Source organism: Carassius carassius, chromosome 20 (genome assembly GCF_963082965.1).
Source record: "Carassius carassius chromosome 20, fCarCar2.1, whole genome shotgun sequence".
NCBI classification, from domain to species: domain Eukaryota; kingdom Metazoa; phylum Chordata; class Actinopteri; order Cypriniformes; family Cyprinidae; genus Carassius; species Carassius carassius.
In genome coordinates this window covers 4,762,079-4,779,181 of record NC_081774.1, presented here as the reverse complement: position 1 = coordinate 4,779,181, position 17,103 = coordinate 4,762,079, and positions in this window count along the sequence as shown.

Below are 17,103 nucleotides of genomic sequence, written 5' to 3'. Positions count from 1 at the left end.
CAATATAGTCATCCATCCCACTCATTCTCTTGCATTACTCCGCTTTTCTCCCTCACTCTCTCCATCTCACATTCAGATGCTCCTCCTCTGTTCCCCGCAGTCACTGAAGTTCCTTTTCTTTGAAGGAACTCATTGAGAAAGTCACGTCAGTCAAACGGCCCACGTTCATTCCGAGAGAACCCTGTTCAATCAAACAGCAAAACTGTTCAACCAAAAGAACGCATTGTGAACGTATAAAATTAATTCAAATGCATTATAAAATCATAAAAAAAATGTTGCAAAACAGACTGAAATAATCTGAATTTAATACGAGAAATGTCCTCGTCCGCTTTTGTCTGATCTCCTAATATGACAAATACACGCTGGCTGTCATCTATCAACCCAGAGACGTCGACAGTTCAATCAGGGGGTAAAGTGTCCCTCTGGTCCTCTGGGATGTGGGCATTATCGCATTGCTGTGCTCAGATGTGCGTGTTTCGCGGCGGCGACGGATAAGCGCATGTTATTGCCGTCCACGGTCCCAGGTGCTCCATAAACGGATTAGCGCAGCGGCGTGGAGAGAGGAGCCCGAGCGCCACAGGCCAGGCTGCCCTCAAAACAAGAGCAGCGCCACGGCAGCCCGTCCTGACTTTAATTGACATCTGACCGCTTCTGCCGGATTGGCCTGAGGGACAAAACATCAAAAGTGATATTTCGGTTTATTCGAATTATTCCGATTATTGGAAATTTCCCAAGTGAGATTCATAACATTTCTATCTATCTATCTATCTATCTATCTATCTATCTATCTATCTATCTATCTATCTATCTATCTATCTATCTACCTACCTACCTACCTACCTACCTACCTACCTACCTACCTATCTATCTATCTATCTATCTATCTATCTATCTATCTATCTATCTATCTATCTATCTATCTGTCTGTCTGTCTGTCTGTCTGTCTGTCTGTCTGTCTGTCTGTCTATCTATCTATCTATCTATCTATCTATCTATCTATCTATCTATCTATCTATCTATCGAAACCCCTATCTATCTATCTATCTATCTATCTATCTATCTATCTATCTATCTATCTATCTATCTATCTATCTATCTATCTATCTATCGAAACCCCTAAAATCCATAAAACATTTATAATAATTATTATAGGCTACCGCATATTCACATTCATATTACATAATAATTATCATTTTAGATTTTTGGATTATATTTTATTATGTAACATTTTTAAAGAACAACATGAAAGGAGGAAGAAAAAGTTTGTTGTAGTTGATTCAGCCTACCACACTACAAAAAGGACTCGCATGTGTTTCTTAATATTCTCCAAAAAAAAATATATATAAAAAAATAATAACTTGAGCCTCAGCAATATTATTATTATTATTATTACAGATCAAAGAACACTTAACTTGTCCAGCCCATTGGGGAGATGACTTTCATTCAAGCAGTAGCCTATACTCATAATATTTCACAAATTTTATAACTAAGTTTAAAGAAGAATTCATCTAAGTCACGCAAATATCACCCGATTCTAGACTTTCCTCGGTTGTGAATCGTTTAATAGTGCCCTGAAATCTGTCTCAAGAAAAGACAACTGGCGAAAAAGTTATTTAGTAGGCTATGGGCTATATTAAATACATGCACACATATAAAAGTGCAAAAGTAAAAGGTTGCTATCTGAAGATTATTTCCAAGTGACCGGACCCCTTAAAACTATCTCGTTAGCCTAGTAGTCAGGTCGATTAATAGTTATAAATCATAATCATGAACTGAATTATAAAACAACTCATTTGAAAGTTAAAGCGCATTTTCGATTTCCTGACCAAACTATTTCGCATGTTTGCATTAATAATAATACAACCTACTTTGCGTATGAGGTTAAGATAGCGTGTGCTGAACATGTATTTGGCTGTTTTAAGCCTCTGATTTAACAAAGTCATCCTGATTACTTTTATGAATTTTTAAGTATTCGTGACTGTATTGGTAGACCACTTTTGGCGCAACTGACCGCGTACTAATTGCTCCTTTGGCCTGGTTGCTAATGCTCTGTGTGTGTGTGTGTGTGTGTGTGTGTGTGTGTGTGTGTGTGTGTGTGTGTGTGTGTGTGTGTGTGTGTGTGTGTGTGTGTGTGTGTGTGTGTGTGTGAGGAAGAGAGAGAGAGGGGGGGTGATGGATCTTATAGCATTGGCACAACAAACTTTAATTAATTCTTTGCATTGCATATCTCAGAAACCCCTGCTATGAACAAATGTTTCGGGCAAACATGAGCTCTTTTCCCTCGCTTACAGTGCAATAAACACTATAATAATGTTTTCAGATTGAAGAATGTCTATTGCTTACAACAGGCTCGTGGTAACTCGATATGGTCATAAAGTGAGTGGGGATATATGCGGAATGAGGAGATACTCAGTTTGATTATCTTTAAAGGGATACTGGATATCCGTGTCAAATCAATTTCGGAGTGAAAAATCCAAGTCAGAAATTTTCTACATCGGTGGAAGAAAAGACATCATAAATAAAGAGGCAAACGCCACACTGAAGAAATGTAAGCGCCCCTGGTTTAGTTTAGACTCTAAAACCAAATAACCCCGGGATGTGTTTCATAGAACTCTAGAGAAAAAAAACTGTCATTATGATTAAACTCAAGAACAATGTTTCAGCTGTGAGGAGAGACTGACTGCGATAGACTGAAACAGAAGCGAAGTGACTCCAGATACGGATTTGATTTTCACTCTCAGAAGTAGGTCATTTCTGATCGTAATTTATCTTTTTTGAATTTATAAGTTCCTTTCTCGTTTTCAAAGGTCACATGTAAAAGGTAAAATGGCCTCTTTGCTCCAAACCAGATAAGGGTCACATAGGTTTTCAAAGTAAACTCAAATATACTTGTAAATTCGAGTTTACAGTGATGTATTCAGCCCACTAAAATTAAAGTAAAATTAGTAACGTATTAAAGTAAAACCAAAAGGTCCAAATTCATTGCACTCTTTTCATTACCGCTTTTGAAACTTGAAAAAAACACATATAATTATACTAAATGGATAAAAGACAAGACGTGTCCAAGGAAATCCACAGAGTTACAGCAGGGGGTTAACATGACTCACAGTGTGACACTAATCTAAAACTTTTAAAAAATACTTTTAGAATTATTACACGATTGAGACACATGGACGTTTTGATTCCATTTGTTAGGCTACTCACAAAACTATTTAAATGCAAAGTTAAAAGTGATGAAATAGTCAAAAGTGCAACTAACAGTCCTCCTCAAATATACACATTTACATAGGACCTATTTTCTACATTTTGATATAAAATTATATTTACTGAATGTCAGATACACCCAAAACTTCAATTTGTCAGGGTTCCGAACAAATCTAATGGTTTGCGTTGCAGATATACATATGAAATAACACGCAGCTTATGGAAACAGCTCGAACACTGTAAAAAATGATCTGATCAAAAAGTTATGATAACTTATATATGTCATTAAATCAGACATAAAAAAAATGTGTTTTGAAATTTCAACTTAATTGTTTGAGTTTTCAATCTTCCAATTCAGGTTCATAAGTTACTTGAATGAATCAAAAATTCCAGGTGCTTGAATGAACTTGCCATTTTAAATTGAGTGGAGGACAGCTCTTTGCTATGGAATGATATTGCGGACTTTATTCAAAAGGAATTGCAAATTGTATTTGCAATTGCGTTTTCAATTTGTGGACGCATAAAATGTGACATAATCCAAACGCAAATGCAAATCGCGCATTACCGTTTTCATTTTCATTTAAGCTAAGGCACAGTGTCTGCCAAATTTTAAATGGAAATGCAAAGTCCGTTTGCAATTGTGTTTCCCATATCTTACGAGCCTGTCATATTTAAATAGCAATATTAATTACCACATTTGCCTTTTCACTCTCTCTGCACTGTGCATGTAAACTTCCAAAAAATGGAATCGCAATACCTTTTGCATCTGAATTTCAACGTCTACACGGAAACCTGTCAATCAAGTTACAGGGGTGGGGCCATTTTATTGGGAGTGTTTGCATTGGGAAGTGACGTCACTCACAGTCTACGGTAATAAAAGGGGCAATTGATATAATATTTAGTTTCATTTGTAATGACTGTATATATACACATTTCCCTGAACTAAGTACATTTCTGCTGCTATTATTATGTTTAAATGAAAAATGAAAGGAGGCAGTGGTATTTCATATCCTTTTTCATTTTATTGTAAATATACAGTGAGGAAAATTGCAGTAGTCAAGGCGAGCTGACATGTTATCAAGTACGCTGCTGTTTGCAGAATTACCGGACCTGCGTCCTCGCAGACATCACACTCCCGAGTTGAATGCACAAAGTCTGAACTACTGAGTATGCAAGTCCGAAATCAGCGTACTTTGTATTGCGAAATGCCCGCAGACCTACGTCACCATCCTATTTGCCTAATTTTCCCGGTGTTACGGTTTAACTGGTTACCGTGTTATCTGGTGACCAACTTCCTGGTTCTGGTCTCCGCTGCAGATGTGCTGGAACGACGGCAGCAGATTTGGCGATTCTGAAAGCACAAACTGACGCGATATTAAGTATTTAATAAACGCAGACTTGCTCATTGCATGATTCAGATATTCTTGTAAAGATTACAAGTCATTAGTATGATCGCCCATTTCGTGGCTGAAGTTAGTAGGATAAACAAAAAAATTAAGAACGTCTGTGTTGACACGGGTTACGAAGACGGTGCGCCGCGAGAGACGACAGTCACTAACCACCGAGCTACCAATCTACACTGAATGAGCACCAGATCTCTAGATTCAAGACAGGACTCTCGGCTTTACATCGTGCAGCTGCTGAATCAAGGAAATGTGACCGTGTTAACTTGTGACCTGTGTTTACCTATTATGAAAATAAACAATAGCAGAACACTGACTACATTTTATGGTTCATGATGTTAAAGAACATTTCATAACGTCTCAGACAACTGTACATTTGTGGCTACTGTGGTTTAATTATAAACACTATCGTTAACTCATATTTACCCTAGTAAAAACATGGTACATTTTAGTACGATCGAAGATACAAAAATTCTACTAGAACAGACTTGTATATGTGCATTCCCAGAAGAGATGAGAAATGGATTCGTGTTCAGCACCACAAAAAGAACATAAAGTGTCAATATCAGGAAACATCTTTTTTAAGTAAAGCTTCACAGGATATAAAAGATGAAGTAATTTGTAAGACACATCCTTAACCTTATTGGTTATTAAGTATTTAGATGACAAAGTCCACACTAATTAATTAATAATTATTTATTACCATCGACTGTGAGTGACGTCACTTCCCAATGCAAACACGCCCAATAAAATGGCCCCACCCCTGTCACTTGATTGACAGGTTTCCGTGTAGACATTGGAAATTCAAATGCAAAAGGTATTGCGAGTCCATTTGAGTTTTGGCAGTTTACATGCACAGTGCAGAGAGAGTGAAAAGGCAAATGTTGTAATTAATATTATGTTTAAATATGACAGGCTCATAGCTCATAAGATATGGGAAACACAATGACAAACGGACTTTGCATTTCCATTTTAAATTTGGCAGACATTGTGCGTTTGTTTAATCGAAAATGAAAACGGTAATGCGCAATTTGCATTTGCATTTGGATTATGTCACATTTTATGCGTCCACAAATTGAAAACGCAATTGCAAATACAATTTGCAATTCCTTTTGAATAAAGTCTGCAATATCATTCCATACTTTGCGCATGAGTGGGCAACTACCGACAGCCCCCTCTGGCGGTCACATCCGGGACATTTGCTCATGTGCGCGCGCCTGACCCATCTGAAATATTTTTCACAGACGCCATTTTCTTTGCTCGCGATGCGGCGCATATGAGGATGGAAAACGGCGAAATAAAGTATTTAATCTTATTCATAAAATGTGTTTTGTAATATCGTTTTATAACGATATTTATTTGCTGTGTGCGCATAAACTTTTCTCAACGACATTTCCTTTCACTCGCGAAGTGGAACAGACGAGGAAATGTCAATTATTTTCTATGAGGGAATTCTGAAAGTAAGTGTTTTTATCTTTTATTTATTTATTTAATAACACTATATTGATTTATAGCGATATTTATGTGCTGTTCTCCAAGAGAGATATATTCTTTCACTCGCGATGGGGAGAAGGTGGGGGGAATTTGGTTTTATCAAAGGAAAACACCATAATTAAGTGTTTTACCTCGTTTACATGTATTTTCTTTTATTTAATTTTACTTTATGACGATATTTAACGTTAAATGCTTTGCGCGCCTAAACGAGCCTAACAGTCTCTCACAGATGTGAACTGCTGTGCAGACGCGGAGGCTGCTCAGAGAAGGGAGAGTTAAGCGTTTACCTCATTTAAAATATCTTTTATAACATCATATTGATTTATAGCGACATTAATATGTTGTGTGCTCCTACACTTTCCTCAGAGAGATATTTTCTTTCACTCGAAGCGGAGGAGAAGGGGAAGTTGTTAACAAGGAAAACACCGAAAGTAAGTGTTCTTCATTTACTATATGTTTTTCATAAAATAATATTATGTAATAATGATATTTGTATGCTGTGCGTGCCTAGACGATCTGAAACGTTTCTCACAGATTAAATTTTATGTCAAATCAAACCACTGTAAACGGCCCAAATCTAAAATAGCAATATCATTAGTAAGTAAATTGTTTCTTGTATGTCTGTCTTGTGATCAAATTTTGTGATTACATTAAGCATTCATTTAATAAGTTTTCATAATGTCGATGTGTCTGTATATTGGATTTATATGTATGTATGTTTGTTTCATATATCCATATATTTTCATATATATTCATTTGTATATATTTGTAAATAACTTTTCAATATACGGTACTCAAACTCTATACTGCATGAGTAAAATTGTTCACCATTCAAAGTGAATTTGTGCCCTCAAAAGACTTGGCATATGACACATGGGTAGCATGAACTACAAATTAGATATTATTTTTTTGGTATGCTTGTACTGTCATTTATTTATGTGCTGTCCCATTTATGTGCATTCATTCTGATAGATGGAGCCCTGCCTCAGCGCATTGAGATCAACATGGAATTCAAGAATCACAACCTATTTTCCAGTAAGACGGACTTCTTTTTAAAACAAAAATCTATATTTTTACAGTGAGTTAAATGCTTTTCCTTTAAGGGTTATATTTTACCCAGAAATTTAAATAATCATCTACTTACCCTTGAATTTTGTCTTATGTCAAATCAAAAAAGGAGATTTAAATAAAATGTCCTGAATATGCTTGTCCATATAGTGTCAGTCTATGGCGAATAACATCAAGCTGTTAAAATATAAGTCAAAGTATAATAGAGTGGTCTTTTGTATCATGTGATGTATGTTCCAAGTGTTCTGCGGGTATACAATAAGGTTTGGTGAGAAACATACTGAACTTTTTCATTTTATTTAACAAACATCCTGACTTGGTTGTTGGTCTCTGTGCATGACTGAGTGGTCATGAGACACAATTAGTTCAGTTCACACTGAATTGTACACAAGTTGTGAAAAAAAAATCAAGATTAATAAAAATATTACATAAAAAAACTAAGCATGGAAATCTCCCAAAAATGTGTAATTTCTTCACTGACTCCGGACTGGAGCTTCGGTTGTCATGACAGTCAAAATGACAGCTGACAGATGAACTTGATCACTTCCTGTTGCAATGAGCAGTGTTGGGGGTAATGCATTACAAGTAACGCGAGTTACGTAATCAGATTACTTTTTTCAATAACTAGTAAAGTAACGCATTACTTTTTAATTTACAAGAAAATATCTGAGTTACTTTTTCAAAAAAGTAACGCCAGTTACTTTGTATTCCCATTTTTTGACTGACAAGCCTCCTGTTCCCATATTGGGAGAAATCGGAAGTATGGAGGCGTTGTGTGCGCTGTGTGAACATGTTACTGTAGTTCTAGACTAAATGTGAATGTGCATTAATTCATCCCACTCACAAAAAAAAACAAAAAACAAAACAGATTTAGTATTCATCAAAATTAATCAAAACAGTGAAATGCAAACTCAGAATATGACGCAAACCTGCAATAACTAAATATATTAATAACACAAATGTATCTATTCCCATTTTATTAACAGTGTCTTTGCTGTTGACCTTTAATGATCCAGTTCAACCATACTAATAATTAAAAAATGACTTTAGATAAACTAACAATTGTGCTTCATTGTTTTTTTTTTTATTGCTGAAGAGTGTTGAACCTTCTTCTCCTGTGTTCTACTGTACAGACGGGAATTTACTTTTCCTTCAGCCTGAGGTTTATTCATTACACTTTTTGGTGTGAAAGGGCTTTTACATTTGCTATAAATAGAACTTCTTATATTAAAAACAATCAAGCCCTGCTCATATTTAAAAAGTAACGTGAAAGTAACGCAAAAGTAATGTAACACATTACTTTCCATAAAAAGTAACTAAGTAACGTATTTAGTTACTTTTTTAGGGAGTAACGCAATATTGTAAGGCATTACTTTTATAAGTAACTTTCCCCAACACTGGCAATGAGCACAACAGATGTATTTTATTTTGTGTTTTTATTCATCTTGATTGTTCACAACGCACATTCATGCACAGAGACCAGCAGTCAGGTAAATAAAGATGACATCATTTTTATTTTTTTGGGGCGAAATAACCCTTAAAACAAATTCTTCACCTGAATTGTTATTTACTTATACTCATGCCATTCCACAGACATGTTTTGAGTAAACTATTATTGTATTGTAATTGATACTTGTCTCTGACATTTCACTTGTTAATAATAGCTTTGATAAATGGATGTGAAATGATTCTGTTTTTTTCCCCCCATTTTTACAGGAGCACTTTTGTGATGCTGCAAGTGGGAGTGGATTTCTTGCTTAGCTGGAAACTGCAGAGAACCACGTCTTGTCATCCTAAAAAAAAGAAAGAAACTACTCCCTCCAAGGAGGTCCAAACACCATTGGCACAGACTTTGTTCAGTGATGAGTAACATACATTCAGCCAGGGCCGTCCTTGGGGGGTCCAACTGGTGCGGTCGCAACGGACTCCGCACTTGAGGGGTAAACAGACTGAATGCCACCCCGGGAATGCGCCCTACTTTGCACCTTCGCATCAGCCTAGTATGACCCTTCATTCAGCTTTGATGATAATGAATGAGATGCTGTGGTTTAAGCAGATACATGTAAGCACTATAAACCTAATAAAATTCTAAATACATATTGACAAAATAAGAATTTGCACTGATTTGCTTTGACTTGCCTTTATACTGATTTGCTTTGACTATATGTTTAAATTTTTTAAGAATATGTTGTTTAAATGTATTGAAAACACTGAATGTGAAGACATTTTTGTTACAAGAGTTACAATGTTTCAATTTAAATAAATAATTGTAAACGCATTGATTTGTGGATTATTTTATATATATATATATGTATGTTTGTATGTATATATATATATTTTTTTACTTGAACATTGAACACCTGAACCTGAACACCACACAATTAACTCAATTTTAACACTCTTGAAATGTATATTTGACTCCCTCCATTTCGGAGTTAAAATAACACTATCAGAAGTGTGAAATATGTACATTACACACAGAGTACATTTTAAAACCATGCTGGATTTACAAATAAACTCTTTCAGTGTTAAAATGTACTCTGTGCGTAATGTACATATTTCACACTTTCGAAAGTGTTATTTTAACTCCCAAAACGGAGGGAGTCATATATAAATTTCAAGAGTGTTAAATTTAACTCAAATTGAGTTCAGTGTACACTGGCGTTTTTGCTGTGCCGGGTGTCTAATTTTTCCGTCAGACAAGACGAGTCGGGTTGGCGTGAACAAGTTTCTTTGGCAATGAATGTTTGGGGCTTACCCTCCTTGTGAAGGGTGTCAATGATTGTCTTCTGGACAACTGTCAGATCAGCAGTCTTCCCCATGATTGTGCACAACCCTTCTATTTATCTTAGCCTCAATATGTGACCTGCACCCAACTGAAGTTTGGTACCAAAAAAAATATTGATTGCAAGTTTGAGATGATTGAAGTGTTTATGTATAGCTTGTATTGGCTTAACATTGGTTTTAATAAAAAAAAAAAAAAAAAAAGTTTTGTACTCAAATTTGTCTGTTTTTATAATTAAGTTAAAACAAGACATTCTTTTAGATCATCTTAACTTGATACTCTAATTCAAAGACATTACTTCATTGAAATTACTAAATTGAACCCACTATTGGGGATAAGTTAACAGAATGCTCATTACTGAGTTCACTTTATTTTGAACTTGCATAGCAAAGTTGAAACAACAATAATTGTATAGTCATGTTGACTCACAGAAGGCAATTCACAGCTTAACATGACTCAAAATAATGAGTTAAAACAATTCATTAATCCATTTTGTTTTTAATTGAAATTTTGAGGCAGCTGCTTAACTTATGATTTTAAGTAGAAACCTAGTAGATATTTTTTTACAGTGTATGTATTTAACTCATGTAAAACATCCCAACTCACTGTGTAATGCTTAAGTAAATATTTACCGCTCGAGCTACTGTGGGAAACACATCGCTCTTACAGTAAAGTGACAAACTACTCAATAATACTTCTCTTCACAATGGAGTCTTGCTGTTGTGATGACTTCATTCACTCCCCCGGCTCAATCGAATAACTATAAAGGGATGGTTATTAGCAGTTTCCTTCTCATGTTTAGAGTTCAGCTCACAGCAACTTACAAGAATTGCCAACGTTTTTGAGATGAGATTTGTTTGTTTGTTTGACTATTCATTTGTTAATTTATTTGTTATTATTATTTTATAGATTTACCCCCCCCCCCATTTACTAAATGAAATATTAATTAATTAAAACAATAATAAATGATTAAATTAAATAAAAAACAATTGCAATCAAGTTTTTTTTTAGATAAAAAAAAAAACATAGACTACCGGCTCTTTGTAAGCCTATACATTTCTGGCTGATGGATGTGCCAACTATCTCACTTTTTACCCCTTATCAATTTTTGCTAATGAGTTTAACAGTGTCAACTAATGTCACACTGAGCCACTGTAAACCATGAAGTGTTTGATGGTACTAATTAAAAGGTGGTAAATAATGTAACTCAAGGCAATACAGTAGCACTGGGATTCAAAAGAAAAATTAAGAATTTTGCATGACACAGGGTAAATAAATTGACCCAGTAAGAGGCAGAGAGCCTTTGGAAATGAAGCGTTTGTAGTGAGGGCCGCGGGGCACAGTAATGTCTTTACATGATGGCAGGAGGACAGGGAGTTTATTGCCCCCGTGGTGAACCTTGGCCCCGGGGCAAGTGCTCCGGCATTATCGCTCTCAGGTGATCAAGGCAACCAGTAGCGCTCCTCTCAGCAGGTGGTAAGCCTGAGAGATGGGAAAATGCAAGCTCTCAGACTTTAAACGTGCGATATACATCTGTCCACCAGAGGGTGTACGAAACAAAAACGAAAATTATGTTAATCAAGGCTGAATTAAAACAAAATGTATGTCAACATATATATATATATATATATATATATATATATATATATATATATATATATATATATATCTTTGGTTATATAATGCAATGATATGACAGCAGGTGTGGACAGAGTGTCCAGACAATTTTGTGGGCTACTGTTGTTTTTTTTCTTCATTTTTTCATTAAATACATCAACAAAGAGCGAAAGTTAACCAACCAATACTTACCGGAGATGAACAAAATGAACACCCGTTAATGTTGTCACCTTCATACACACATATGGAAGTTTCTCGTAGAGAAGTGCACTGAAACTAGTTGGTTCTTATTTATTTAGTTCACATAAAGGTGCAACAGCTAAGGTAAGCCGTAAGCGCTAGTGTTTTGGGATCTGTGAGTGGAGATAATTAGCGATCTGTGTGTGATTTCAGCACCGCTGCTGTCGGACAGCTCCTGCGCGCTCAACACCTCCTGACTGCCATCCTGCGATCACGTGACAGTTAGATCGCTAATATTTCTCTGCCTTTCCGTTCATTTGACCAGAATAGTCTTAAAAGTTCAACAGGTGGATTCTACGTTAGGACTGAATTGCATTTAAAGTTAAGGGAAACAGAGTACATTTACAAGTAATTATAATATCTACCAGTAATCATTTAATAAACTGATATCTAACACTGTCAACAAACTTCAAAAAGGTAGTTTTTTCTCTCTAGATTTATATTCGTTAACAGTTTAAAGTCAACAACGCCACCTTGAGGTCTTAAAATGTAACGTTGTAGATTAGTTTGTAAAGTGGGACCTATACCTTGATACGGTATATAGAATACAATAAAATAAAATATAACCTGTTGGTATAACATATTGTGGTATATAATTTATTAAATGTAATTTCTGTAACAAAGTCTTTGTCACTTTATTGTCATCAATTTAATACATTGTTCCTGATTAAACCTTTGTTTTCTTAAATGACTTAAAAATATATATTAAAACTAAGCAGGACCTCTTAATGAGACCTGTATTAAAATAAATAAATAAAAATATTAGCTTTTTTCCTACTTGTATAGCCTAGTTTGTGTGGGAGTCTGTTCTTAATTAGTTACAGGGTAACTAAGTGTTCATGCTAAGTCTTTACTTAATTTCCAAATGGCACCACACACACACACACACACACACACAAAACTCAACTGTCTAAATACATTTGTCTTTTCTAGACCAAAACAATCCAGTCAACATTACCCATCAACTGCACAAAGGCACAAATGTATCAGTTTAGTGTCTTAATGTCTGGATCATATTAGATTGTGAATCTCTGTGTCCTGTGCTTTACCCCTTCAACACTCCTTCAAGAGGGCAGAGAAAGGCATTGTTAGGGACAATCTGTGTTTTATAGAGAGCCTCATGCTGGGTTGATCTCTCACTGCAAACATCTCTCACACACTCCCAAATAAACAATGCTTGTCTTTTCACATAGATATGTTTCTGAAACACATCACAGTTAATTAGAAACTTAACTGAGACTACTGTGCCATACATCTTCATATGTCAGAGGTTAACAGATAATTTTCAGACTGAAGCTACAGCTTCAACATGATACAGAACAAAATGCATGTCCAGTTTGTATTTTTCTGCCAGTAATCATCAAATTTCACATGCATATTTCAAAAACAGAACCGTTCCATCCATAGCATTTTTTAGCACATTCGATTAGATCGTTTTTTTACATACAAACACACACGCACGCTTGCATGCACACACATACACACACACACACACACACACACACACACACAGTCCATTAAGAAGCTATTGAGGTCCTCACAAGTTCAAAGAGAGGAGGGCAGTTCCTGTCAGTATCACAAGTTGTGGAGTGTTTTTCAAATGTCTAATGGATTATATTGATTTAAGCTCAACTTTTGCATGGGGATGTACAGCACTTAAACATGACATCAGTTTAGTGATAATGCATGCAAGTAATTTCCGCATAAGCCAAAAATCTGTTTTAAAGGGATAGTTCATCTAAAAATTGATTTCCATTTTGAAGTATGTTAGCAACCAAAGAGTTTCAGTTCTCATTTACTTCCATTTTGAAAAAAGCTGGTAACCAAAGTGCCGGTTCCCATTTCAATTTTGAAGTATTTTGGAAACCAAATAGTTTCAGTTCTCACTGACTTCAATTTTGAAGAGAGTTCGCAACCAGACGCCTTCAGTCCCTGTTGACTTACATTTTGAAAAAAGCTGTTAACCAAACAGCATTGGTTCTCATTGACCTCCAATTTGAAGAATGTTGGTAACCAAACAGTTTCGGGTCCCATTGAATTCCATTATATTGATAAAAAATATATAGTAATTGTCAATTGTAAATGAGACTGTTTTATGTTCAGCAAAAAATAAAAATAAAAATGCATACATGACTTGGAAGACATGAGGGTAAGTTGATGAAAGACTTTTATTTTTGAGTGAACTATCCTTTTAAGAACAGTATGTGCTTGATAGTGAACAATCACATAATTGTCTTTGAGCTGTACTGTACACCTCAAAATGTACAAAGATGTATAAGCAAGTAGCCACTTAGCAGAAGCTTTTCTTCAAAGTAGATCAGTACTATATAGACACAATCCCCATGAGGCTAGTTGTCTTGCTCAAGGGCACAGTGTTGATGGCCCATGACCAGCAACCATCTAGCTATAAGCGTGTGTTGGCTGCAATGTATACATGATGTTTCATAACACACTAAAAACCAATCACCACCATTTTTTTTGTTTGTTTTTTTGTTTGTTTGTTTGTTTGCTTGTTTTTGAAATGATTAATTTTACATTGTAAGGGTACTTGATCCAAAGAGTTAAAAGTCACAGTAAAGGGTTCTATTCTATATAGAATTTTATTTCAAATAAGTGCTGTTCTTTTTAACTTTTTTTTATCAAAGAATCCTGACAAAAATGTATTCCAGTTTCCACAAAATATTAAGCAGCACAACTGTTTTCAACATTGATCATGACAATAAATGATTTTTGAATAAAACAGAAAACAATTACTTTAAATTGTCACAATATTTCACAAAATTACTGTATTTTTGTTCAAATAAATGTACCCTAGGTGAGCATAAGAAACTTAAAAAAACTTTTGAACAGTAATATATGTATCAAAAATCATCATTACGTACGTATACTGTATATTCCCCGGGAATCAAACCCATAACCTTGGTGTTGCCATCAGTTGATCAAATAAATCTACTGTAGGTTTCACTGTTTCACTGTCGTTTTAAATGCATAAATAAATGTCTTGTCTAAGCCAAACGTGCATGAAAGAGAAGCTGTTTAGTCCATAAAACCATTGATAATGCCTCTGAATCTTTTACAAAAGCTAACTATCAACAATCCAGGCTTCAAAAGACATTGTCCCATGTCATCCGAGGGGAGTTTAATCAAACAAAGTGTGCTCCTTATGCATGGACTTTCAGAGAAGGTCATCTACATACGCCTACACAAGCCATATCTGTTTTGGGATCATGTTGGTTGACCACAGCGGACGTTCTCTCCTGGACGGCCCTCTTTTTGAGTGAATATCCTGCCGACTGCGGCCCTGAAAGAGATGCCGGAACAAAGCAGGTATTTGTTTCAAAGGAGTGTTGTTTTAGGAAGAGACTTAGAGGTCTCGAATTAAAGTCAACCCCTTTCGAGGTCACTCAAGATCCTCCTCTCTCCACGGCTCGGCCCAGCCATGAATACAGCCACTTCAGTGCCCTCGGAACAAAAGGGCAGGAAGAATACAGGCGACTGGGGGAGCAGCGAACCCACTGGGAGGGATGGACAACATGCTGGCTCAGACTGGGAGGAGGGAGTCTGTTTCAGCCAGTCTGTCGGGCTTAGAGTTAAAGATTACCTTTGAAATATGCACCCCTCCTCTGTCCCTATAACTCTGCTCCTCTCTCTCGCCATCGCTCAGACCTGCGGGCAGGCGTGGAGAGCAGTTTGATGAGTCCCGGAGAAGATCCTCTTTGATGACAGAGAAGGATCTTTTTGTTCTCTAATCCTTCTCTGGTCTTAAACATTTTAAGCCCAACTGGACCTCAGAGAAGCTGTGCTGAAGCTCGGGGTCTCAATGGAAGCATTCTTCCCCAAACCGTGCTCGTACCAAACGCAGAGGAATCTTCCCTCGTGCATCTCAAACCATTCAAAAGTTCAGAGTCTCTAACAAGTTGCACATCAGTATGCTTAACTTTCACTGCAGGTCACCTCAAACAACCAGGAACAGGTTATTAAGGCAGGAAACCACAGGTGAATAAGCTGACATTTTAACAGATAATGCCTCACTTCCCCTATTGATTAGTCATAGTACATTAAGACAATTGTTCTGTTTTACAAGTTTCTGAAATGTTTAATATGCAACAAATAAGCGATATTTATGTACACTTCCAGAATAGAAATGTAAACACTGGATAAAGCCAGGTTCACAAAGCCGTATTATTTTGTTGTTATTTTCACCTTGAAATCTATAAGTATGTATAAGTATAAAATAAAAAATAAATAAAAAACAAATCCCATAGACAAACTTTGTAGTAGGGACTTGAGTCATATCCAGAGACCAGAATACTGGACCAGCAATTAACACCCTAACAACACCTTAGCAATCACACACTAGATCCTATCATCATGGCAGCAGGTTTTACACAAACCACCACTAGCATCTCTTCAAAAATGTTAAAAACATATAGCTATTTGCTTGATCAACTGATTAAAACTTGTAGATCAAATTCTCAGTGTTAGGATTAGAATGTGTTTCTGCTGTGGACAAGCTTAATCTTACCAGTGTGAACCATGCTCAAACTTATGCACATATCAGAGTAATATAAAAACATATGTGCACACTCACCTTTGCACATTACTAAAAAGATGTCTAATTATGTAAAAACATGCACATGTCTAGCCACCATCACACAAAAGAATACACAAACACACACCGAAACAAGCTTGCTGGAGGACAAGCTGGTGGAGAACAGAAGGTTTGTTCCCTTGTGTCGTTCCAGCCAGTAATCGGCACATTTGACACACATGACATGACAAAAAAGATGAAAGAGTTTTTAAAAAGATTTCATCTGCCCTTTTAGCATCACACACACTGACCGTCTCACACGATGACCTCAAAGAGAAGAATTACGCACTAGGCTTATAAATGTTGCACTTATACAATGATGTTTTTGGCCACTACGATTTTTTACATGTCTTCTAAGAGTGCATTTATTTGATAAAAAATACAGTAAAATGGTAATATTGTAAAATTGCAATTTAAAATACCAGTTTTCTATTGTTATAATTTTTAATGTAATTTATTGCTGTCATGCAAAGAATTTTTTAGCATCATTATTCAAGTCTTAAGTGTCACATGATCCTTCAGAATTCATTCTAATATGCTGATTTACTTCTCAAGTTTTCTGATTATTATCAATGATCACATTTAACATACAATTATTTACATTTAATGTACTTTATTTTTTTATTTATTTTTTCTGCAGCCGCTTATAAATGTCTTGCAGCACCCTAGGGGGCATGTTGAGTTGACAATCAAATGGAGCC